This window comes from Lissotriton vulgaris, chromosome 3_1 (assembly GCF_964263255.1).
Source record: "Lissotriton vulgaris chromosome 3_1, aLisVul1.2, whole genome shotgun sequence".
Taxonomy (NCBI): Eukaryota; Metazoa; Chordata; class Amphibia; order Caudata; family Salamandridae; genus Lissotriton; species Lissotriton vulgaris.
The window spans coordinates 1,561,811,302-1,561,838,648 of NC_141689.1; positions in this window are offsets into that span (position 1 = coordinate 1,561,811,302).

Here is a 27,347-nt window from a genome sequence, read left to right on the forward strand (position 1 = left end):
CCACCAACATCCTCTACGGCGTCCCCCAGGGCTCATCCCTCAGCCCGACGTTGTTCAATGTCTACATGGCCCCCCTCGCACAAGTGGCCCGCCATCACGACATCAACATCATCGCCTACGCCGACGACACCCAGCTCATCCTATCCCGCAGCAAGGGCCCACGCACTGCCAAAACCAACCTCCACGAGGGAATGAAGGCCGTCGTCGACTGGATGAGGAGCAGCCGTCTGAAGCTGAACTCGGACAAGACGGAGGTCCTCATCCTCGGTCCCACCCCTTGAGCCTGGGACAACACCTGGTGGCCGACCACACTGGGAACAGCACCAACACCCACCGACCATGCACGCAACCTAGGATTCATCCTCGACTCCTCCCTCTCCATGTCGAAGAAAGTCAACGTCGTCTCCTCTTCCTGCTACAACACCCTCCGCATGCTCCGCAGGATTTACAAGTGGATCCCCACCGATACAAGAAGAACGGTGACACAGGCCCTCGTCAGCAGCAGACTGGACCACGGCAACGCATTCTACGCAGGAATCCCAACCAAATACCTACAATGACTACAACGCATCCAAAACGCCTCCGCCCGACTGATCGTCAACGTCCCCCGCCGCAGCCACATCACCCCCCACATGAGAGACCGACACTGGCTCCCCGTCGACAAGATGATTACCTTCAAGCTCCTCACCCACGTACACAAAGCACTCCACAATGCCGGACCAGCCTACCTGAACAGCAGACTCAGCTTCCACACCCCCACCCGCCAGCGCCTCTCCGCCAGCCTCGCCCTCGCAGCTGTCCCCCGCATCCGACGAACGACCTTCGGTGGCAGATCCATCTCCTACCTCGCCGCCAAGACCTGGAACACCCTCCCTACCCACATACGGCAGACCCAAGACCTTCTCGCCTTCAGAAGACTCCTCAAGACCTGGCTCTTCGAGCAGTAGCAGCTTCCCCCCCCCCTCCCCTCAGTGCCTTGGGACCCTTACGGGTAAGTAGCACGCTTAACAAATACATTGATTGATTGATAGGGTTGCTGACAAAGGGAAATCAGGGACTCTCATCAAGCTAGATCTCAGCGCAGCCTTCGATACAGTTTCACATAATGTGTTACTGAATCGACTGTATACACAGGGTATTAGGGGTAGATCCTTTGATTGGAAAGCGGACTTCCTTCATATGCGCTCGTTTCAAGTCATCCAGAAGCCATACACCTCAGACATTATCCAGCTGCAGAGGGGAGTACCTCAGGGGTCGGCACTGAGCCCAACCCACTTCAATCTTTACCTGCGCCCATTGGCCGATGTTATCCAGAGCCATGGGGTGAAGATGGTGTCATAGGCTGATGACACTAAGTTTATGATTACACTAGCTAATGATGATAAGAGGGCCGCAACCAACTTTAAACTATGCCTCGCGGACCTAGCAACATGGATGCAGGCCAGCTGCTTGAAGCTGAATGCAGAGAAAACAGAAGTGCTAGTGGTGGGGAAATAGCCCTCCATCTGGTCCTTGGCATGGTGGCCAGCTGATCTTGGCCCCACCCCCACCCCGAGCCCAAAACCCAAAGTGAAAAACCTAGGTATCCTTATCGATGCACAGCTATCTTTTGACAGTCCCCAGGTGCTTCTGAAATGACCGGAATGGTCCTGTATTAGCCACGGCTTGGTTGTACTTCACTGGCTCCCTATCAAACACAGAATCGTGTATAAAACCCTGTGTTTTACACATAGGATAATGCATCAGAGGGGCTCCAGCTACTTCTTTCCCCTGATCAATGCTCACACTCCCTCCAGAACACTCAAGTCGGGAGAAGCAGCGCTGGCAGTAATCCCCAGAGTATGTCATTCAAGACTGGGGGCTGCTCTTTTGGGCTGCGTGCAGCCAAGCTCTAGAACTCTATGCCAATCAACCTAAGACTTGAACATTCTGAGAAAAGCTTCCGGAAAAACTTGAAGACCTCGTTTTTTAGTCAGAGCTATTAGGTCACTCGTACCAGACTCACCACTGTCTGAATTTCTGCTTAGCGCAGGGACACTCCTCGCTTTATAAATCCAACATGCATTCATTCAATTACGTGTAAGTCAATTTTAGTATGTTAGAGTACTAAAGCCACCAAAAACAAATTCAGCAAACAGGAGGAGTGAAGGCAAAGCATTTGGGAGAATACCATGCCTAGGATGTCAGGTCTAATTGAGCACAGCTTAATGTGTCCATTTTTAGAGAACAACATAAGACTTGGGCCCTTATTTAAAGTTTGGTGGAGAAGGTACACTGCCGCAATTGTGGCTGAGTACCATCTACATCAAACTCTCTGTACGTCTGCTCTATTTAGAGTCAGGTGTACCTTATACTACTGTCCCATGGACATCGGGCTGTTACTCTTGGTACCTTAGACCTTGAGCCCTATTTAGGCAAAAAGATCTGATGTAATTTTTTCCTGCTCAGGAATGTAAGGCTAAGTTTGGCAGTCTCGAATAGGAAAGCACAGAAATAAGTTCTGCACACTGGGAGAAAACTCCCAATGTGTCAGGGACATTTGTTTACTGTTTTATAAAAAATAAACTCCATCTTTAGGACATGATACATTTAAACCCAAAAACATTTCTTATTGAACATGGAATTGAACATGGCTCCCGCACAGCAATGCTAAAGTGCCTTTAGCAGAGCTGCAGTAGCAGAGGCTCCTCTGAAAGTACAGAGATCCCTGCCAGCTTTCTGAATAATTCTTCATTTGTTCCACGTTCTCCCTTATATCCACCAGTAGTTTTAGTTTTTAGCTTTCTTCAATGAAGCATACCACCTAGGGCTCGATTCAGTGCTTAATTTGAGCCGCTGGTTTCCGGTGGTCGGCACTGGCACTTAATTGTCAACACCGGCATTTCTTCCAGTTTCCATATGGTGGCACTGTTTATTTAATATAGGGCTGAGCACAACAACAGTTATGTATTCATTAAATGTACATAAAAAATGATTATTGCCTATCCTAAAGCTATTCTTAACGCTTTGTGGACCTGGAATAGTCTGAATTGTCCCACTTGTAGGAGTGTGATGGTTAGTAGTTGTGTTGGTAGTGTCATTGGCAGCGCTGGCAGGTAAATGGGGGGTGCAAGCTGCAGTGGCCTACTGAAGAAAGTGTTAGCACTTATTTTATTACCATTCAAGCACTGGTTACATATTTTGAGTTTGGCCGCAAGGTTATTCTGTCGCAAAGGCGAAGTAGTTTTCTCTCTACCAAACTGAAGGCCCACACCCTTCCTTTAGAGTCAAATGGATCTTCAGTATATGCATGGCAGAGACTACTCTGCCACCAACATACACCTGCGACGGCCCAACGGAGTATGGACCGCTGGATGTTTTGACATTTATCCGCCCGACCTGTTTAGAGTGGGGGAACAAATGGCAAGTTTTCACAGTCCATCTCAGCCAGATAAAATCTGACAGTAAGGGGAACTAAAAACTGCAGAACAAAAAAGTAATCTCCCTCCAGGCCTTAAATTATTATACACACAAATTATTCCAAATGTATAATGTGGGCAAACAAGATACCTTATTCATCAATAAACAAATACTCCAACAATTACAAAACTATATTATTTTATTCCATTTCTTTTATCAAAAATGTTTTCATCATCTCATATTTTTTTAACATTTTTTTTTTTTATATCACCATAAATTATATAAGTTCATCAATAATCATACAAGAAAAGGACAATAAATATAACATAGAATATAAACCCAGGTGGAGAAATACAAGCCAAATTCACAAACCACCATTCAAACCCATACTCACACAGACCCAGACAAACCTGTACATTCATGACAGTGAAACATCCTTTACGACGCAACTTTTACCACTCAGTGCCTTTACAACGCAGGTTTTTCAACGCAAGTCATTACAACGAATTGCGCTGGGGGGCGCTGTAGGATAGGTAATAGTTTAATTTACTATCCAACACCTTCTCTACTATCCACGGGGACTGGAGTTGGAATAGTAAATTAAACTATTCGCTATCCAGCACCCCCCAACGCAAGTCGTTGTAACGACTTGGGTTGGAAAACCTGCTTTGTAAAGGCATGCGTGGTAAAAGCATGCGTTGTAACAACGTACATCCTTCATAACATATCTGGGGAACTCAACTACAGAGTAACATAGTAGTTAGAATGACCAAGTGCAACAACTGCATATAACAGGATATTATCAAGGCAGTGGTCGACATGTTTCGGTGGCTGCAAGATGATGCAATGCTACCTTCCTCAGGACCTGCCCGATATATAGCCCTCACAAGAGCCACTCCACCCGGGAATGAAAATACCACCTGAAAAGTATAAAAACAATAAGAAAAACTATCAATTATGTTATTAACATCGATTGGACCAATTTCCACAATAATTAATAGGATGTTCATAAATTTCATTGCGTTGACGTTGCCAATTGAAAACTCATCACCTACAGTGTGCATCATTATCACCTAAAGACAACCACATAACACAACCCAACGCGCCCCTACCTACTCAGGGCTAACGTTGGGTTGTACAGATACACCCAGAGTATACATTTACCATCATCAAGAGTCGTGAAAAGCATGCACCACGCATCAAATGTGTAGTAAACATCACGAATTGACCACTGTTTAGCAGTGCACAGCAAACCCGATCTATTTCTCCAGAGGTACTTACTGTAAATACAGTTCTACTATAGTCTGTTATGATACAGATAGTTGTCTTATCTAGGCTGACTGAGGATCTGCCACTTCTCAAAAGGTAGTCACAAGATATAGCTCCCAAATCCTGTTAGGGCAGAATGCACATGAGACAGATATATAAATATATATCACGGGGTACTCGAGAAGGCCCATCCGATGCCTATCTCGAAAAAAACTCCAGCAATCCACCAGTAATCAAGGAGTGTCAATGCTCTTAAAGACATTCCTTCATAAGGCTTCCCTTACCCATACTTCGGTAGTTTGACCAATAAGAACATTCTCTTACCCAAAGTGACTAAACACTTTATATTGTCACTCTTCAACGAGAAAATGTGGTAAAACAATTCCAAGACTCCTCTCCTGTGAACAAAGGGAGGACATATCTCAAATCCAATTCTTATCAAATAACCGGGGAAGCCTCCACATGGTATTCAGATTTAAGTGTGCCAATAACACAATAAAGGTACCTTTAGAACAAGTACAGTTGCGCTGAGAGTTAACCTTTCAGATTCCTGATGCGCGGAATAGCCAATGTTCTCAAGCCTTCACAAAATTACGACACTAAAAAAGTATTAAACATTATATGAATTCCCAGCATAATAGCTAAACTGGCCCTCACCTATATGTCTATAATGCAACGAAGAGACTCCCATACTACATAAATACCTTATGAGGCATGAGTTATATCTTCCAAAATTATCCATTTATGCAGCATGTCTTTTTCATAGTAAATATCCACCTTAACTGTGAACAAAGTATAAGGCAACATGTCATCACTAGATGGTCTGAACAGATGGCAAGTTTTCACTGTCCATCACAGCTAGATAAAATCTGACGGTAAGCGGAAGTAAAAACTGCACACTGACACCCACCCCATCGGAGAAAACTCCCATGGCGAGGGGGTCATTGTTTTTTTTTTTTTTTTCAAAAACAAAATCAATCATGGGGATTTTTTGTGTGAAAATAAAATAAAAAACATTAAAGTTCACTGACCCTCAAATTTTCAATGCATTGACAGGAATCACCATGCCAATGTAGAGGACATCTCTAAATTTGGCTGGAGGGTACTCTCTCAGGGTGACGGAGTACTTTATTCCATCACACTGCCAGAGTAAATCCTGCCTGCCAAACTGTAAATCAGGCCTAAAGTCTGCAATATTAGTTATGCACCCCTCAAAGCCTACCCAAACAAGATTCACTTTCCTTAAAAACCATCTCTACTGACACATTCTTACAGTGATCATCTGTGGCCTGTATATGTTCTAAAACAATAGACTCAGAAATGTTTTATTTCACGGCCCGTCTTCTACTGCTTTCACCCTTGTCCGTTGAATCTTTCCCCGCTTTCTACTTGTTATTGAAGTACCTACAAATGTATTATTTAAATTTTAAAGATTTTACAATGTTCACCTCCATTTGTGACTTTTGATATCCCAGCATCTTTCCATGCTTCTTTGTGCTTTTCGATGTATACCTCAATCCTCATCTGTTGATGCGGTTCTTTGTACCTCTGAAATGTTTTAACTTTTTTTTTTTGACAGTTTAAATACATTTTTAAACTTCTGCAAAGGGTACCTATAGTTTGACAAGTAGTTTTTCATCCTCACTGTGAACAAGAATGCCTTGTGAAATGTCCCAACTTTTACATCGTGGTGCGTTTGAGGATGTAATTGGCATTTCTGCCCTGACACGGGAGTAAGCCATACAGATTATACACTTGGTTTCTGTTACAGGAAATGTTTTCATGAGGAATGTGTCTATTTGAGAGACATTTATCGATTAAACAAAACAAACATATGGCTCTATGTAATTCATGATACTCAGTTGTCAACACATTGTCATCAATAGAGACGAGAAGATTGATACAGAAAATATAAAATGCACCAAGGGTATAATATGCGTTTATGTTCATATGTGCCACACAGTGACAATTTTCTGTGCATCCATGAACCTCAGAAAAGTTCTGCCTCAGCTGCCATTGATTTGATGCCAGGACATGGGCCCAATGTTTTCATTATTATTTGCTGTGTCGAAAACAGCCTTGAAATTATTTTTAAATACATTTTGGCACTTATCCCAGAGGGAGGATGAAACATCTGGATTCGGGTCAAAGGAGGAAATTCCAGACAGTGTGGTTCAAAGTTCAAATCTCTAAGGACGAGAACAGAAGGATTGCTTCGGGGAACAGCGATGGACACTATTTGAAGGCGATGCTAAGAGCAGAAAATGTGTTTCATGAAAGGCTTCAATGATATGGCTAATGTAAGATGATATATACTGATTATTTTATTTTATAGCTGGTTCCATAAATATATATTGCTCAGCAGAGATCGCTACTGTGTAGGTATGGCTAGGATTATTCTCATAAAAACCCCGTTTTTTGGTTTCCTTATGAATTTTTTTGCTGGAAGGTCAAGAAAAAGGGTCCCCAAATTCTGGATTTTCCAAGCTAATTTCCAAAAGAAACTGCACTTCGCTACAGCAAAAAAAGTGGTGCATACAACTAGAAGTTTATGCAAAGATATGTGTCTTTGATTGAATTGGTGTAAATCTGACAAAGCATAACTTGCACTCCCACCATAAAAACCATAATGTGCCACCAAATGCACTCCTTATAACCTAATAGTATGTATTCTGATATATCATAGACTGTGCAACCTAACATTGTTGCGTGCTTATCTAGGTTCCTGATGGATACTGTGACCTTATGCCCCTATTCGGCTATAAACCCATTTATTCCCTATATTGGCATAACCGTTCAAGTGCGATTTTCTGAAAAGTCATCTCTGGCCTCACACGAACAGAGCCACATTCCAGCATGACTCTCTGCTACTTCCTCTGCGACCAATTAGTGCAATGACAGAGCAGCAGTCACTATCTGATATTCCTAGATAACACTCCGAGTTCTTCAACAAGATAAAAACTTAGCAAACCTGGAAATCCCCGCTTGCTATGTTTTGATTAGTAATGGAACTCTAATGAGCAACTGATAACTGTCACTTCCTAGTGACATCTTTAATTGACGTCTTATGTCCAGCAAACTTGCGTCAAACCCGGCACCTGTCAGGTATAAATATTACCAACGTTGCCTTAAGCAATGAGCGAGAACCTGTTGCTGATGCCAGCTGCCTGCAAGACCCCGTGTTGGTAAAAACTAGCACTCTGTCGCTGCAGCCTGCTATCCTGTGGTGGTGAAGCTGCTGATTACCATTATCGCCGCTACAGCGCGAACTATGGTGCAGTACGCTTAAGGAGCTGAAACAGCCGTCCTCTGCGACGACATCCAGCCCAGCTGCCCGCGGACTCTGTCCCCAGCCTCCTTCCTCGACGCGCTGAGAGAAGCCGCTGCCTTTCTCGTGCAGAGAAATCCAGTCCCGGCGCTTCCGGTTTACCCTCGCGGGTGACTGGGATATCGAGAGAGACCCCTGAAGGAGATACCAATCCTCCATCATTCTATTCAGAGGTATGGTGTTGACTAAACCCTTAGATGAGAATTCTTGAAACAAACCTTGGCAAAACCAACTTAACTTAAGCTACTTACTTACTCCCCTTTTCACGTGTTAGGCTTAGGTCAGGCACACTGGGGTAGGCTTAGTTAGAAGCACCAGTTGAGTATGTTAGCCTAATGTATATATGACTGTATATATGTTTTATTACTTTTAAACCATTGTATGGCTAAGAAACCATATCAATGCTTTTACAGTTCTATTTCGCAATACTTATCTTACTGTACGTACTTTTTATAATAACAGTTATTGCAATTGTGGCAATACATTTCTCTTGTACGAGAAGAAAGACTGTTCAATAAATGTTAACCTTTATTGATACACGCCCGTCTCTCTATTCTCTACATACCGTGAAAGTAAACTGCACTAGACTGACTGAGTGAAATCTATGTCTATTGTTTCACACGACCCTAGAGATCGACTCTTGATCTGAGGAGCAAAGTTGTCATGTTGCACGGTTGTTGGAAAACTGAATCCCTTCTTGTCTGTGCCAAGGAAGCTGATCACTTCCTATGCAGAGAAGAAAGTTTCCAGTGACCTCTGAGCTAGTTGGTAACACAACCCAATTAAGTTTAGCATAGTCAGTGGAGGCCTGGAATATAAGCAGTTCCACGTCGATACTACTGTTTATGTTATTCCAATGCGCAGGGCCTAGTGGGAAACTAGGAACTACACTACATGGCGCCCAAACGTTTGGTAAGGCGATAAACTAACGCAAGACTTGTAGAGTAACTCAGTCGTGCATATTTCACAGACCCCTTTCCCCCGTAAAAACTCCAATAGACGTCTGGAGTGGGTGAAAGGTTAAAATCCGCCCGACCTTAGTAGGAAGAGATTCCTATGTAAAGCTCCGGTTTATTCAACGTTGAAGGATACAGTGTTCCAAAATATTGTGCACCTAATCTTTGTCTCCTTGGAGACCTACTCTGAAAAGCCTGCATTTTTTTTAAATGACAGACAGTGAAGAAGAAAGGGAAGCAGTTAGACTGGCATCCCAGCTAATGGAGGAAGACACGAGTCTCCTACAAGCAGACCCGGATGCTATTATCATCCCGGTCCAGTTGAGAAAATCTATAACTTTAAAACTTATAGAAAACGGACTGACACCTCAGGGTGGTACAGTAATTTTCGTGATAGAGGCTCACGAGTATCGGCAGACAGAGGTATTCTATTCATGGATAAACTTTCCAGCGGCAAACGCTGCAACACAAGAGTTTCACTATTACAAAATAGAGGAACCTCCGGGAGAGTACGCTCCTTTCGAGGAGATTGAAATCCCACTTAAATTTCAAGAGCACCTGCTCTGGTTTAATGGTGCCCTAAAACACAATAATCACATAACTAGGCTCGGTCCTCTAGGGAGACCAGGAGCAACGTGGCCGGTTCTAGCCAGCTACACACCACATCCTGAGATTACAAGAATGTCAAGAGAAGAGCTGTTAGCACAGCTAAACACATTAATAAAAATACATAGGCAATTAGTCCAATATGTAATGCGGATTGCTACAATCCAGCCAGCTGTTAATACACCACAGCTAACCCCTCATCAGGGGAACACAAATAAAATTACACCACAGAACATACAGTCATGTCTTGGTAAAACACCCGTAAAACGGGAACAAATTCCTTTCTGGTTAGCCCAGAAAATCACTCAAATAGAGGCAGTATTTCCTGATACTACCCCTATTGAGAAACACAGAATCTTGACCATCTGCCTTCCTATGGGAATCGCACCACACGTGGAGGACTGCGACACTTGGGGTACAGTCTTTGCTTCCATTTACACAAAAACACACGGTGTTCCGTCCATGGCGGTAATACCAGAAGTGCTAAAACAGATTCAAAATGAATTCGGTCCAGAGCCCGCCTTAAATCTGGGTATGAAATTACTGAAAGATTTCAAGCAGGTCACGGCTATATTATTAGCCAACATAAAGGGAGAAGCAGCATCTGTGGCGATTCGCCAGAAGTTGAGGGAAACAGATATAAAAGATCCTGTTGAGCTTGCAAAAATCATAGAAAAATGCTATGAAGAATTAGGTAGAGACAGCTTGGGTGGAAAACCAGTTAAGCCCCAACTGCTCGAAAATCCTGAAAAATTATTTATTAAAAATAATTTAAACACTCCTAAAAAGAGCTGGGATGGAAATAAACAATCCACTCCCAAGGAAAAAGTTTTCCAGACCAGAGGAAGGTCTCCTCGACGGAGGGAAAGAACTCCGACTCGAGAACGCCAGTCTCCCCAGAGGGAGCCCTCTGAGAAAAGATATAACCTTAGAAATAGGGATAATATAAAAAAACCTGATAGATATCAAAGTATTGATACACGTCCCTCTCGATCTTCTCCACAGAATTCGGAAAGAAGAGGACGGTCAGACCCAGGAGAGCACACCAAGTCCAAAGACAAGGAACCTGCTCAAAATAAGAAATCTCAATTTCCTAAAAAGAAGGTAGCCAGTATTAGAGTAATCAACCATGCCGAGAATACTGAGGACACAGTTGAAAAACGGGGAGTGGGCATTGACAATGTTGGACAGTGCAGCAGAAATCAGTATAGCGCGCAAGAACTTGATGAGTCATCTGGAGACAGTGGACACGAATGAATACATTCAGGTTGAAACTGCCGACACCAGACTTAGCGAGCCCCATAAAATATACGAAATAACATTGCGTATGGAGGGTGATAAGACTAGGAAAATTAAGGGTCTATTTTGGGATAAGCTCTCAAAAGGCTATGATATTCTGTTAGCTGAAAAAGATTGGCCCCCGGAGTTTGTCAGGGAGTGCCCTCGTGGCGAAGAAGTGATTATGCCTGCCTTCTCGAATCACATTCCGATTCACAAAAAATACACATATGCAAGGAAATGGGCAGTAGCCCAGGCACCTGCATTGTATAAAAATCATGTAGGATGGGATGAGGACTCTCCTCCTCACAAAATCCAACTAAAAAGTGAACCAACTGCCCAACGGCAGTATCCCATAAAGCAAGAAGCTAAAAAACAGGTCAGGGAGATCTTAGATCAACTTGAATACCAGGGGGTGATTGAAACATGCACCTCTCAAATGAACAATCCTTTGTTTCCTGTCTCCAAGCCAGACAATTCATATCGTCTAGTTTTGGACTACAGACATCTTAATACATGTTGCAAAACTTTTGCAGTACAAAACTCGCATAGTGCAGCCCTAATGAATAATATAGTTAGGAAAAAATATAAAACGACATTAGACATATCTAATGGTTTCTTTTGTCAAAACATTGCACCAGAAAGCAGATATTTGACCGCTTTCTCCGCATTTGGGTCGCAGAAAAAATTCTGTCGACTCCCACAGGGGTTCAAGAACAGCCCAGGACTATTCTCAGCTAGGGTAACAGAGTTACTACAAATGTATGATGATGAAGCATTATCTTACGTAGATGATATCTATCTCACAGACGACGACTTGGATACTCACTTGAAAAGAGTGAACACCATTATACTTGGGTTCGCAGCAGAGGGTTACAAATTCAACTTTAAAAAGTCCAGAATTGCCCATCTGACAGTACTATTCTTAGGGTACGAATTATCAAGTGAAGGGAAAAGCCTAGCAGACAACTTCTTAGAGAAGTGCGCTGTACTCCAAGCTCCAAAAACGCTGAAGAATTTACAATCCATTCTAGGTTTTCTGAATTTCGGAAGAACTTACATCCTGAATTACGCAGAGAGGGTTAAACCTCTCTACGAACTAATTAAACCTGATTTAAAACAAATCAATTGGACTCAAAAACACACAGAAATTTTGAGATCAATGCAAACAGACATGTTAGCAAAAACAAAATTAGATACACGTGACAACACGATCGATCTTGTAATCCGAGTCATCCCAGGAAGATGCGGATTCACATACCTAACCTCTAATGAGGGAGAAAAGGTACCAATTTCAATTAAATCTCACTTGTACACACAAGCAGAAAAAACATTCAGTCACACAGAAAGAACTGTGAACGCAGTGCAAATCGCATTAGCAAATGAAAGAGAACTAGCACACGGCAAACGGATTAATATCCTCACAGCGGAATCCGCCTTCGAGGCGCTATTCAGCCCAGTAAACCTGCCTACAGTGTCACTGGATCCAAAATGGATACAGTGCATAGATTCTCTAGGAGCGGAAGACGTGAAATACTATTTCGCCCCGCAATACGAAGAACTGAATGATTTAGAATATGAAGAATATCCTCTGCCAATCGAAATTCTGCCTCTCCCATTATATGCCTGTATAATCTATACAGATAGCTTTGTACAGCATTTTAATGTAGAGAGTAAATCCTACAATGCAGCATGTGCGATCATTAAAGGTCGTTGGCTGTGCGGTAAATTCAGACCGAAAGTAACAAAAACTGAATCTGTAAGAAACTGTTCGGTTCAGAGAACTGAAATCAGATCTTTAAAGATGGCGCTCGAAAATGCAGAACGCGAATTCCCCACACTTATCGTGTGCGATTCTCATTTTTGCGTCAACTCTTACAACAATAAACTGCAGAGTTGGATCGAAAACGACTACAAAGATGACACAGGTGCCACAATAAAGCATAAATTGCTCTGGAACGAAGTAGCTCTTTTAAGTAAAGAACTACAAAAGACTCACGTGATTCACGCACAGAGTCTTCAACGTGATGGCGTTCACGTTGCAGGGAATTCATTGGCTAATACAGCCACCGCGGAAGCAACTAAACCGGCTTCCGTAGCCACAAAAAAGCGTACAGATAAATACATAGACGGGGAAACCATGCTGGCAGTAAAAACGACCGTAAAAGGCGACTGTGCAGCACTACCCGTAAACTATCCACTCAATTATGCATACATAATCGATGCAAACTCCGTTCCTTTTGCTCGAATCCCTGGAGTGGGGGATAGAGTAATTCCAAACACGAACAGGAGAATATTTTTAATAGCAGATGCACATATGTGTTTGGGTCTAAGGCACAGAGAGATCAAGGAATCACTGACTGAATTACAATCAGTATATTGGTGGCCGGGAATGAGTGTAGAACACCAAATATATGCAAACAACTGTGAAAACTGCAATAGGGATCGCAGTAGCGAACCTTGCTACCGGCTACCAGTCAGAAAGAGCGTAACGCTGCCTGCACCCCAACCTGCGTCCTATTAATTAGGTAAGACGAAAAGCACCTTTTAAAAAATGAGTCCTCCAGCACTCGGCTGACGCCTAGAACGGTTATAAAAAGATTTGCGAGTCTTTATCGGCACATACGCAATTACCACGTTCCATTCAGACCAGGGTCCTGCTTTCAGCTCTCGAGCCTATAAGGAGGCCATGGCCAGCATGGGAATTGGGTTGCGGTATTCTTGTCCGTCATACCCCGGAAGGGAATAGTGTGATAGAAAGAAAAAAACGGGGCATAAAGCTATCTATAACAGCGAAGGTATTAGGTTCAGGCGCTGGGTGGGTCAAACATTTAATAAGTGTCCAGACTAGTCTTAACAACATGCCAAGAAATTCTCTAAAAGGTTTCAGCCCATACGAACTATTGTTCGGAATTAGAATGAACGTTCAGGACCTCGATAGTCAGATGTCAGTGGTACAAGAAGAAACAAAGCACTTTGATGTAAAAGACCGTTTGGCTGTTTTACAGGAACTGAATGAAACAAGAAAATCATTAAGCAACATAAAGTTAAAACAACAGCCAAGTACCACTGACGAGGCACCACCCTCAACAGCCCCAGCAAGGCCTGTCTGGATTCCAAAGATTGGGGATCTAGTCAGAGAAAAGATCGCGGTTAAGAAGGAATTTGGGCCTTCTTACAGAAAAGCAGTACCTGTCTTAGCAGTCACCGGAACAAGATCAGTTGTGCTACCGCCCCTTGCTGGTAAAAAGGAGAACAGAGTCGTGTCCATCGATCTGGTAAAACCACAAGCATGTGGCCTATAATCAACAGTAGGCCCAGTGGACTCCCAAGAAACAACAGAATACCCAAACTTGCAACAATCCAAGAGGTTCAAACTGAAAGACTAATCACATTCGATCAGCCTGCAGTGCACAATGAAGGACTATGCAATAATGCCATGGAACTCGTGCCTCTTGAAACACAGATTGAAACAGTTCGTCAAGAAACAACACCAGTCTACAATGATGTGGCATCAGAAAGTGCTACCGAGAGACAGATTGAAAGAACAATCCCATCAATTGACAGAACTGCCTCTGGTTATTTCATCAACTTCGACAACTTCTCTGAAGATTTAAACGACCCCGAAGTGATGCCAGAAACAAAAAAGTCTTTTAAAGAAAAAGCAACAGAACTCTTTCATCAACTGAAGAAAATCTACCTTGTTTCCCCTTGGCTAGAGTTCTGGTTCGGTCTAGGTGTATTTTTCCTCCTGCTTTGGCTCATCATGGTACTGTGTTTGGGAAAATTCATTGAAGGAAAATATAATACAATGGACACAGCAAGTCAGAACATCAACCTAGTCCTGAAACCACACAGATCATCCCATGTGAAGAAAAGAGAACTGTCAACAGTAAATGTCACAGCAATTCCAATACCTGGTGGGGTAGTATGGGAGAAAACAGACTATGAGATATATGGTCCGGTCGAAATCCTGAAGTATCCTCATCAACTGAAGGTTTCCTTAAGTGACTTTGCGACTCCTAGTACATTCTCTGATGATTGGGACTTTAACAGTATTAATGACATGATGTCTGATTTAGTAATGTCAGCTAGATTCACAGATCATGATTATTTACAAGGTTCATCTAGTTATGAGCAGTTATTCTGTTACACCCACTATGGGGATCATTACTTGCATAAATCTGCACAGCCTAGAAATGTTTTTATGTATAACCAATGGGAACATTGTTCTACACCACCTAAAAGCAGTTCTAAAGCATTCTTTGAGAAATTCAAATACTTCTCAGGGTTTAACACCAGTGATGCAGAAACGTTTTATTATAAACTGTTAGAGAAAACAGGAATGAAAACAATGCTGACAAATTCTAAATTGATATATTCAGAAGCATTTTATGACAAAATGATGACATTTGGTTTTGATTATTAGAAAAATAATATTGAAACGAAAACAATTTGGGGTACAAAAGATTGGCAGGTGCAAGGCATAGAAGCACTATTTAGAACCTGCATGATACCTGAACAAATGTTGTTTTTAAATGACACTATACACCAAACATCTTGTCTTGGCCTAGCTAAGATCAAAGACCTTAAAACACCGTCTATACCAAAGCCAATACCTGAGAATACAACCGCAGATATTGAATTAGACGTGTCACAAATTTTACATTTCAACAGAACACATCCTGATTGGAAAAAGTGGTTAATCTGGCCTACAGACACAAATAGCTGTCAAGATAGGTTCCTGAATAAAACACAGGGTTTAAAAATGACCAGATTAGACCCTAGATACTCCCAGAGACAACATCCAGGGATTATAACAACATACAGTGTAGGGAAACTCTGCCTAGAATGGCTAACTACATCCACACTGGCTGAAATTAAGCAACACTTGTCTTTATTAAAAGATGGTGCTGATTTGCGCGATTTCATTCTTGGACCACGCAAACAGCGTCAAAAGCGTTTCATAGCGACCAGCATCTATGCTGCTTACAACGAGGCTTGGAAAGTAAAGCAAATTGAAACTGCTGAAAAAATACGAGAAATTGATCGTATTAATTTGGAGAAATCACTTTCTGTGGTAGACAATGGGTTAATGACTCTGTCTTCCAGAATATATTCGTTGGACAATATTGTATCCTCTGCCTTTGATGTGATAGACAGAGATTTGCTAATGTTACAACATGGCCAGTCTCAATTACGCTCTATTATAGAACTAGGCTGGACGCTGCAAAATCTTCGTTCAGGCTATGTACCTTGGCGTTTAATCAACACAACGTCATTATTTTCCAGTTTTAACCTTACTGATAAACAGATCAGTTTGGCACAGAAAGGAGCAGACTATACAATCCTGAGCATCGAAAGACTCGAGAGATTACCATTGACAATGTCAGAGAGTCCTGTCATTGAATGGATAATACACGGAATTATCACAATTCCGATAACAACTTTCCGATTTAAGAAGTGCCTTGAATACATACCTGCTGGCCAGTATGAACAATTGGGTAAAGGATATGTAAAATCCATATGGAAATTACCATACACTCATTCTTGCTATAGTGACAGCGACAAAAATGTATTTCTTAGTGGTGACAACTGTAAACACTCACTAAGCGGTATACTTTTGTGTCAGGGTATTAATTTACACGGAGCATGTGATGGAAATTCAAACAACCTTTCATGCCACCAGCTAGTCGCACCTGCAACTCAGATAGAGCCCTTCTTTATGCAACTTTCGAACGGGAGTTACATTCTTAGAACGGATCACAGGTGTTGTGGCCTCGCGCCAGGGACAAGTTATCTAGTACAAGTTACGTCCATGGTCAAATGCTGTATGCAAGCATTGTTCCCGAGCGGGCCTCCAGACATAGTGACTCCCCTCTGGCCTCGTCTGAATCTCTATTCTATACGAATTGATACTTTAAGCAAAGTGAAATCTGTGCTTTTACAGACAACAGTGCCTATAACGTCATCTAAAGAGACGTATGATCTTCTAGTCGCAAGGACGGCTACTGAAGTCCATGACCTTTTATCAACAAATTGCCCCGTGCATTTCGTAGAAATGTGCAGCCAACTCCTTAACATGTCTAGTGCAACAAGCATCCCAGGCATATTTAAGACAGTCTTTACGGGACTGCTAACACCCTTCCAGGCAATTTTGGGAATCTTTCCTAATTTTGTGCACTCCATCTTTGGCGGCATTCCACAATTTTTGGGACTCATCGCAGGGATTCTATTTTTGACCATCCTGCTACGTTATGGCAAGCCTCGGCTCAGACATAGCTCCCATGGGAATGGAAGAGACAATCCTAGCAATGCGCTACAGGGACAGGATAACTGAAGTCCTCGGATTGGCCAGGCTGAGAGATCTAAACATGACCTGGTTCCTTTCATTCAGACCGATATGGCAAAATTGCATTTTACCTGTGCTACGGTGTATGCTTTGCGGAGATGAATGCGTGTTGGACATCTGTCTTTCACTTCCATCAGCAGTACCAATGGACGTCGATACTTTGGTCAGTCCAATAACGGCTCATGCATTGTGTTGTCCCCAGCGGCTACCAATCCTGATGACGGCATTTGTGGAGACTCCTGTACTACAGCCAAGTGGTAACAGTGGAGCGAGTGACAAAAGCAACATCATCCAGGTACAACGTTCTGTGAGCATTGCTGCTCCCGAATTCGATGACAGCAATCATTCTCACACCTGCCAAGTTACAGCACTATCTAATTTGGTTGAACTATCACCTGATTTTGTAGACCAATTCTTTGCGAGCCTGTTTGATACGATGTTCTCACCCATAGAGAAACAATAACTTTTGAGAAGCTTTCCGACACACAGCGTTCCCATGAACTCTGAATTCGGCCTTCAGTTTTGATCAACAAAAAACTGCCAGGAGCTTTGGAAATCTATTTTCTTTGAATTGGACAATTTTTTTAATATTGACCCTTTTTGGCACGAACAATTCTTTGCTTAACGTAAAAACTATTCTTAGAGAACAGAAGCTTCACACTTCTATTTTCTAATCACATCTAGAGACATAACAACATTACACCAGCCTCTAGCACACATGTTATTACAATGCATTTTTATGTGATGATTTATCTCGCATTTCTTCTGTCAGAGATACTTCATGTGTAATTCTATATGCATAATCGTTCCTTGATTTCATATGCAATAATTTTTGAATGATTACTATGCTTTTAAAAAACGTACAGTACCTAAATTCCATGTATTACAAGTACGCCTATTTCGAATGCATTTATGTATTTTGGGGTGGGCAATGTTACACATGCATCTAATTGCTTAGTTTTAGTAATTTTGATGGACATTACCCGTGGAGTGGGTGTTGCGTGCTTATCTAGGTTCCTGATCGATACTGTGACCTTATGCCCCTATTCGGCTATAAACCCATTTATTCCCTATATTGGCATAACCGTTCAAGTGCGATTTTCTGAAAAGTCATCTCTGGCCTCACACGAACAGAGCCACATTCCAGCATGACTCTCTGCTACTTCCTCTGCGACCAATTAGTGCAATGACAGAGCAGCAGTCACTATCTGATATTCCTAGATAACACTCCGAGTTCTTCAACAAGATAAAAACTTAGCAAACCTGGAAATCCCCGCTTGCTATGTTTTGATTAGTAATGGAACTCTAATGAGCAACTGATAACTGTCACTTCCTAGTGACATCTTTAATTGACGTCTTATGTCCAGCAAACTTGCGTCAAACCCGGCACCTGTCAGGTATAAATATTACCAACGTTGCCTTAAGCAATGAGCGAGAACCTGTTGCTGATGCATGCTGCCTGCAAGACCCCGTGTTGGTAAAAACTAGCACTCTGTCGCTGCAGCCTGCTATCCTGTGGTGGTGAAGCTGCTGATTACCATTATCGCCGCTACAGCGCGAACTATGGTGCAGTACGCTTAAGGAGCTGAAACAGCCGTCCTCTGCGAAGACATCCAGCCCAGCTGCCCGCGGACGCTGTCCCCCGCCTCCTTCCTCGACGCGCTGAGAGAAGCCGCTGCCTTTCTCGTGCAGAGAAATCCAGTCCCGGCGCTTCCGGTTTACCCTCGCGGGTGACTGGGATATCGAGAGAGACCCCTGAAGGAGATACCAATCCTCCATCATTCTATTCAGAGGTATGGTGTTGACTAAACCCTTAGATGAGAATTCTTGAAACAAACCTTGGCAAAACCAACTTAACTTAAGCTACTTACTTACTCCCCTTTTCACGTGTTAGGCTTAGGTCAGGCACACTGGGGTAGGCTTAGTTAGAAGCACCAGTTGAGTATGTTAGCCTAATGTATATATGACTGTATATATGTTTTATTACTTTTAAACCATTGTATGGCTAAGAAACCATATCAATGCTTTTACAGTTCTATTTCGCAATACTTATCTTACTGTACGTACTTTTTATAATAACAGTTATTGCAATTGTGGCAATACATTTCTCTTGTACGAGAAGAAAGACTGTTCAATAAATGTTAACCTTTATTGATACACGCCCGTCTCTCTATTCTCTACATACCGTGAAAGTAAACTGCACTAGACTGACTGAGTGAAATCTATGTCTATTGTTTCACACGACCCTAGAGATCGACTCTTGATCTGAGGAGCAAAGTTGTCATGTTGCACGGTTGTTGGAAAACTGAATCCCTTCTTGTCTGTGCCAAGGAAGCTGATCACTTCCTATGCAGAGAAGAAAGTTTCCAGTGACCTCTGAGCTAGTTGGTAACACAACCCAATTAAGTTTAGCATAGTCAGTGGAGGCCTGGAATATAAGCAGTTCCACGTCGATACTACTGTTTATGTTATTCCAATGCGCAGGGCCTAGTGGGAAACTAGGAACTACACTACAACATCCTTAAATAACAACGCTTCTCAAAACAAAGAAATAATACTGCATAGTGACATCATCTATAATGTGAATATTAAGGTTAGATGTAATGTCACAAGTGATGTAATCAATGTAATTTATTTTGTTATCTGTCACATCATGTGTGAGGTCGTGAACAGTGTAGATGATTTTTCCATGGCAGAACTTTTCCCACAGGAAACCTGTTTTTGGTTTGCTTATAACTTTGGTACCATTGGAGGATTGTGGACAAAACTTTCCAAAACAGCTTTTTTTTTTATAATTTACAAAGTTTAAGCATGCCAAGATTAATAAAAAAGAACGTCTAGAGAAGGAAGCCGAAGTACACAAATGTCACTTTTTCAGAGTTAATTTCCATAACATCTCTTTCTCTCCACCACAACAAAAACTAATGTAGAGAATTACACGAAATTTAGTTTGAAAGTAGAATCTTGACGTGGTTCAGTGCAAATCTGTTAAATAGTTTTTGATAAATTAATTTATAAGAGGTCCTTTTGACATGATTTAGGATGATTTAAGATCATATAAAGGCTCTAACGTTAGACTCCAGTGTTAACATGGATTTTACTAAACCCTTTTTGGGTTGCTATTCCAAATTTTTGTATTTAATATTTTGTGGAACATTCTTCATTGTTCCAAATTCCTAATTCTTTGAACCATCGCTGTCTTTCATGCCTCAATTCTTTGTATATGCATTCTTTTCAGATGTATTAAACATAAAATATAATTATAAAAAAATGTATAAAAGGTGTTGGGAGCTTCAAAAGGTTAATCTAAGAAGACATTTGTATATCTTGCCCATTAATTCGCGGATAATTCGCCTAACCGAGATCAGGAACTGTCTGCTCAACAATATAAAAAACAAAAAAACATAGCCCACTGGACGAGGGAGCATTTCCCTGTTGTTAAATGCTAATTTGTAAACCAAAGCTTGCTGACTTGAACAGGAAAAGGTCTGTTGCAGCCACATTTAGAGGACGCGGTTTAAAAAACACACAAGAGGCAGAGGAGGTATCCCCTTACTCCTAGGCCCTTGTAACGACTGCAGAGAGACCCCCAGACAATTCCACAACAATCAGACTTTCTACACAGTAGGGCTAACTACAATGGCACAGTCATCATCAATGGCGGCAGAGAAGGCAAACATGAGGAAGCCTTCGAAAATGATCCTGACATGCAAAGGATAGCACTTTTTGCAGTGAGTGCAAACTACACATCCTGTTCTGGAACTAAAAAATGCATTCAAAGAGGACCGCTCAATAATCACAACAAGGACTTGCATCTTTTTATGCTTTGTGCGTTTTTTAACTGAGCAAAAAAAAATCATGTGCCACTGCTTGGAACACCATAGCTCGTGACCCAAATGAAGTGCTCATAAGTTTGCCCATAATGTGAGAGATGACACAAGTTATGTTGATGACTCCACTGTTGACAATACTTATCACATTTCCATTTACTTTATCAATGACACCACTAGGGATACAGAGCCATTTCTTTGCGTTGTTATTCAATGACGTGTTGTTAACTCCAATTGTTTATTGGTAGAAATATTGTGCGGTAGGGAGAATTTCCCCTAGGGTGCAAGGTATGATGTGCACGGTAGGGGCAGGAGTTTTGGTGAAGCTACCTACAGCCCAAAACGCCTTCATGCTCCTTAAATAAATCTGCCACAAATGAAATACTTGTGAATGAAGATGTTGCCACTACCTGGTTCTCTGAAAGAAACCTACATCATTGTGACCTTGATCTGCAATACAACGCACAGAGATGCGCGATTTGAATAAGAATAGATTGTTTAAATAAGAGTTAATACCACAGTTTGCTCCTGCTCAGAGGATGAAGGCAGTTGATGCAGATGCAGACATGCCTGGGGGTTGCTCCATGTAACTTAAATAAATACATTATTTATCATAATCTACAAGTCTACTTTGTAATAATGGCGACGAGGATGGGCTAGAGAAGAAAATGACAGAATTATAACTACTAGTTATTTTGAGTTAGACAACCCCTGGCGAAAGAAGTATTCAAATCCAGAAGCACTTGATGAGTAGTGCTTGGAGTTGCTAGTTCGTGGAAATCACCTGGGAACCTGATATAAAGAAGTGGGCTTGGGGTTAGTGACAAGTGTGTGATGAGTGTGCCTTGATAGCACCAGCAGCAGTTTCTGCTAAATTTAATAAGGGGAGATGTGCTGTATCCCAGCATCCATGTTGTGGATGTTACCTAGTGATGGTTAAACATGCCATCTTAGAATGTTCTGAGGAGCTGCTGAGAGGATGAAGGCAGTTGATGCAGATGCAGACATGCCTAGGGGTTGCTCCATGTAACTTAAAGAAATACATTATTTATCCATGACTATCTTGAGCAAGAACCTTGCTGGGGTGGCGTGAACAAAAAAATGTTAGGGATGAAATTGGATCCAAACCATCCTGATCAAGTGCTAGTAACAGAAAATTCTGAGAAGAACAAGTGGGATTTGAAATTTCCTAAGCTATTTAGAAGTGAACTGGGGTGCTTAACCAAATTTGAGCATCGCATTGTCCTTAAACCGAATTATATTCCATGCGTGCACAAGGCAAGGAATGTCCTGTTTGCACTGAGAGAAAAATTAAAGAAGGAACTACAGCGGTTGTGCGAGGCACAAGTGATTGAACCAATCGAATCATCAGAGTGGCTTAGTCCCATAGTTTTAGCAAGCAAATCGGATGGAAATTTGCGCATGTGCATCGACTTAAGAGACCTCAATCGTAACATCTTAGTCGATCGCTATCCACTGCCACATTTTAATGAGATGGTGTCCTCAGTTACAAATGCAGCGTATTTTTCTTTAATAGACCTCTTGAGTGCATATCACCAAGTGCGCTTACACCCTGCATCGAAGCACCTCACATCGTTTATAACACCAGAGGGGGCGTTTAGATTTGTGCGGATGCCATTCGAACTGGCGTCTGCCTCTGCTGTATTCCAGAGAGTGATGTGCAAAATATTGGAGAATTCACACAAAGTCCTAGTATTTCAAGATGATGTGTTGGTGTGGGGTGGGAACAAGGAGGAACAAGACATGATTTTAGATCAAACTCTTAACAAATTGCAGAATGCGGGATTAACAGTAGGAATGGACAAGTGCAAGTTTGGAGTCGAAGAAATAGAATATTTAGGACACTATCACCAAATATAATGGTACTTGGAGATCTCAAAAGGATGAATGTTGGAGCTGGTCTTGCTGGGAAAAGAATTATTGGCCTCCAGGTGGAACAAATGCCACAATTAAATGCCTAATTTAGGAAGTTAATCTGCCAGCTTTAACCTAGGACACTGGAATTACGCGATTATGCATCCATGGCGTTGTCCACACAGATATAAGTTGATCACATATGCCATATAACCCACCCTCTGCTGGATAATATTCAGGCTTCACAAAAAAAGTTCCTAGAGCCAACAGATCAAAAGTTAGTAATAACGAGGCACCAAACCAGGGGCTGTAACGCAGCAAACTCTTTACAGAGGTTAACTCGTTAATGTCAACATTCATGACATTGGAAGGTTGGCCACCCCCTGGGCAGAATATAGTATTCAGTGGTGCCCTTCGTTTCAATGTAAAAAGGCATCAAGGTGGCTATGGTAGCCAGGTACATCTAAGATACACAGGGAAGCGGTCAATGTTTTACTAATTCCCAGGAAGCAGTGCCAGCTGGTCACTTCCAGATTATTAGAGGCACTCAATACAAGAGAAAAGTATGAGGACTTCAATTTGGCTGGCAACTCGTTGTTGTTGCTCTGGCTACTCACTTGTCGCTCCAGTTTGTAATCAGCTTTTCCGTACCCTCCCCTTTGTTATTTTTCTCATTTCGGGTGCAATCTCTAAATTGCTTCTGCTGTCGCTTACATGCTTTTACTTGTCTTGCAGAAGCCTACTGCTAGCTGCAAATGATCTTCACCGTTCCCTACGATGACGTAGATTGATCCAGGTATTATCTGATAGGCCACTTCTAGAGTGGCGGCAGCTGTCCAAAGGCAGCACGTGTAAGCTCCAGTCAAGTCTACGGTGATGGTCTCTTCCTGAGATAATACATTCCAGTATAGTGCTCTTTTGTCCCCCTTAAAGCTTTTCCCCAGGGTTCTGTTAATGCACTCAAGTCCTCATCCCAGAACTATGCCAATCGCGCAGGGGGGATTGGGACTCTCTCCTAATTTATGCGCAATCTGATCCTGACATTTTGCCAGGCCCCTACAGCATGATTCTGGAGACCAGTCCCCTCCAAGCAACGGCAAAGGACATGACTAAGATTCCTGGTGACTTAGAAACACCTCATCAAAAATGCCCATTTTCGTTATGGAAGCTAGGTAAGATTTTGGCCTTTAAAAACAACATTTTGTTTCAGGTGGGAAAAGATAGTGCAACGGCCTCCTCTGCCTTTATGTTGTTGAGTCAAAGGAGATCTTGGGGGTTCCATCAATTCAATCAATCAAACAGCATTTGTCAAGCGCAACACTGTCACCCGCAAGGGTACCTGGGTGCTGTGTGAGGCTTTCTGAAGTCTACCAGCGATGAGGCTGTACGGAGCTGGATGGGAAGGTTGTTCTAGGTATTGGCAGTGATTTAAGAGAAGGAGTGGCCTCCGCTGTAGTTGCAACGAATGTAATGGATGTGTGCAAGGTCGAGTGAAGAGGAGTACAGGTGTCTAGATGGTTGGCAGATGCTCAGTTGATGGTTTATGTAGGCAGGTCCCAGCTCATGGAGGGTTTGAAGACATGCATGAGGATCTTAAACTGACATCTTGTACGGATGGGTAGACAGTGGAGGTCTCCCATGTGGGGGTGATATGGGTTCATTTGGGGAGGTCCAGGATGAGTCTGGCTGCAGCATTCTGTATGGTTCGAATTCTTCTGAAAATGGTGCGGAGATGCCGGCATAGAGGGCGGTGCTGTAGTCAAGGATGCTGGTGACAAGGGCCTGAGTGATTGTCTCTCTGGTGTTGGTTGGGATCCATATGAAGAGTCTGCAGAGCATGCGAAGTGTGTGGAAGCAGGAGGAGGCGACTGTGTTGACTTTTTGTTACATGGCCAGTTGGATGTCGAAGATGATGCTGAGGTTGTGTGCATGGTCGGTCGGTATGGGTGTAGGTCCGAGTTCTGCAGGCCACCAGCTGTGGTCCCATGCGTAGGTGTTCTTCCTGAAGATCAGAACTGCAGTGTTGTCGGAGATGAGTTGGAGGCAGTTGCCTCTCATCCATTTGACTACATTGGTCATGGCGGTGCTGAAGTTGTTTTTGGCATTGAAAGTATCCTCAGTGAGCAAGAGGATCAGTTGTGTGTCGTTTGTGAGGGGGTCATGTAGACGAAGAAGAGGGTGGGGCTGAGGGATGATCCTTATGGTACGCTGCATATGATGTTTTTGAATGCGGAGGTGAAGGGAGCCAGTCGGATGCTTTGTGTGCGCTCTGTAAGGAAGGAGGCAAACCACTTGAGGGGGGTCTTGCTGATGCCAATGATGTAGAGTCTGTTGATGAGGGTGCTGTGGGAGATGGTTTCCAACGCCATAGAGAGGTCGAGGAGGAACAGGGTCACAGTTTCTCTGTGGTCGAGGAGTGTTCTAATGTCATCTGTGGCGGCAATCAGCACAGTCTCAGTGCTGTGGTTGACACAGAATCCTGATTGTGTGGCGTCCAGTAGGTAGTTTTGTTCCAGGAATTATGTGAGCTGCTGGTTGATGGCTTTCTTGAGTACTTTGGCCGGGTAGGGGAGTAGGGAGATCGGACGATTATTTTTTACATCGCTGGGGTCGGCGGAGGATTTCTTTAGGAAGGGTCTGACATCTGTGTGTTTCTCCATCTGTGCGGGAAGGTTGTTGTGGAGATAGAGGTGTTGATGCTGGTGAGTTGCATGCTGATTGGGTTTGTTGTAAGGTTGTAGAGGTGGTGGGGGCAGGGGTTGGTGGATGCTCCGGATTGGATGGAAGACATGAATGAATTTGGAATTTGTATTGTGCGACTTAACCCGGAGGCATCAAGGCGCATCTGATGGAAACAGCTGAGAGGTGGGTGTCACCAGAAGAGGGAAGTTACAGGTAGGCTTCTGTGAAAAGCCAGGTTTTTAGACCTTTACGAAAAAGGGCGAGGGTCGGCTGGCCCTTAAGGTCGGCTGGAACCGTGTTCCACATGTTTAGGGGCAAGGGAGAAGAAGGCCCCACCTCCCCACCTAGCCTTGAAAGTTCGAGGGATAGACAAAAGGTTTTTGTTAGCCGATCGCAGGGTCCTGCCCGGAGTGTAGAAGGACACGAGAGACCCAATGTCCTCAGAACCCAATCCGTGTAGAGCACGGTAGGTAAGGACTAGTACCTTAAAGTTTATTCTGGCCTGTACGGGCAGCCAGTGAAGGTTTTTTCTGATCCCGGATCCAGAGGAACATCTAGGGGCATCAACTACAAACCTAGCTGTTGCATTCTGGACAACTTGTAGACGATGGATGAGTTTTTTGTTTATACCTAGGTAGAGGGCATTACAATAGTCCAGTCGAGGAGAAATGAGAGCCACCGCAACCTGTTTCCTGGCATCCGGGGAGAGATAGTGTGCAAGTTTCCTAAGGATCCTTAAGACACCACAACAGGTGGAAACAGTCCTATTGATTTGTTTATCAAAAGCAAGTGTGGTGTCGATGATAACACCCAGGTTGCGGGCAGCTAAGGACGGCTTGGGGCATGTTCCGAGGGTAGGCTGCCACCAATCAGCCAACCAGACATCTTGTTTGCCGCCAAAGATGAGGACCTCGGTCTTTTCCCCATTTAGTTTGAGGAAATTTGAGGTCATCCAGCCTGCCATGGCTTCCATGCAGTTTCTAAATTTTACGGCTGTGGTCTCAACTGAATGAGATAGGGAGACCATTATCTGGGTGTCGTCAGCGTACGACAAAACTTCCAGTCCGAAGGATCTTACAAGCCACGCTAGTGGGGTCACATATATGTTGAAGAGTGTGGGGCTCAAGGATGAGCCCTGTGGGACCCCACATTGCAAAGGCTTGGCGGATGAAAGGAAGTCGCCCAGTTTGACTCTTTGTGCACGATGGTTGAGGAAGGATGTAAGGAGACCCAGAGCCAGTCCTTCCACTCCCATCTCACTAAGACAGGTGGCCAGAATAGAGGGGGACAGGGTGTCAAAGGCGGCCGTAAGGTCGAGCAGGATCAAAAGGGTAGTCTGACCACTGTCGACCTTGGCGCGGATGTTGTTGACCACCACTGTAAGGGCTGACTGCTTAGGTGGTCAGGAAAGTGAGCAGGGACCAGGTGGTAATGGTTTAGCTGATGTTCACTGGTTGGTTGAGGTTGGTAGTGTTGAGGGGGAAGGGTTGGAGGTTGAAATTGCTGGAAATGTTGGTGATATTGCAGTGGAAGTAGTCTTAGAGCGTGTTGCAGAGTTCTTGGGAGGGGTGGATAGTGTTCTCTACGGCAGTTGGGTTAGAGAATTCTTTTACTATTTTGAAGAGTTCCTTTGTGTGGTTGGCCGTGGAGTTTATGCGGGTGGTGATGGCTACTTTCTTGGCTTCATTGATGTACTGGTGATAGTTGCTGCGGGATGTTTTGTGAGCTGCTCTGTCGGTGGGGTTCTTAGTGGGGCGCCATTGTTTCTCCAG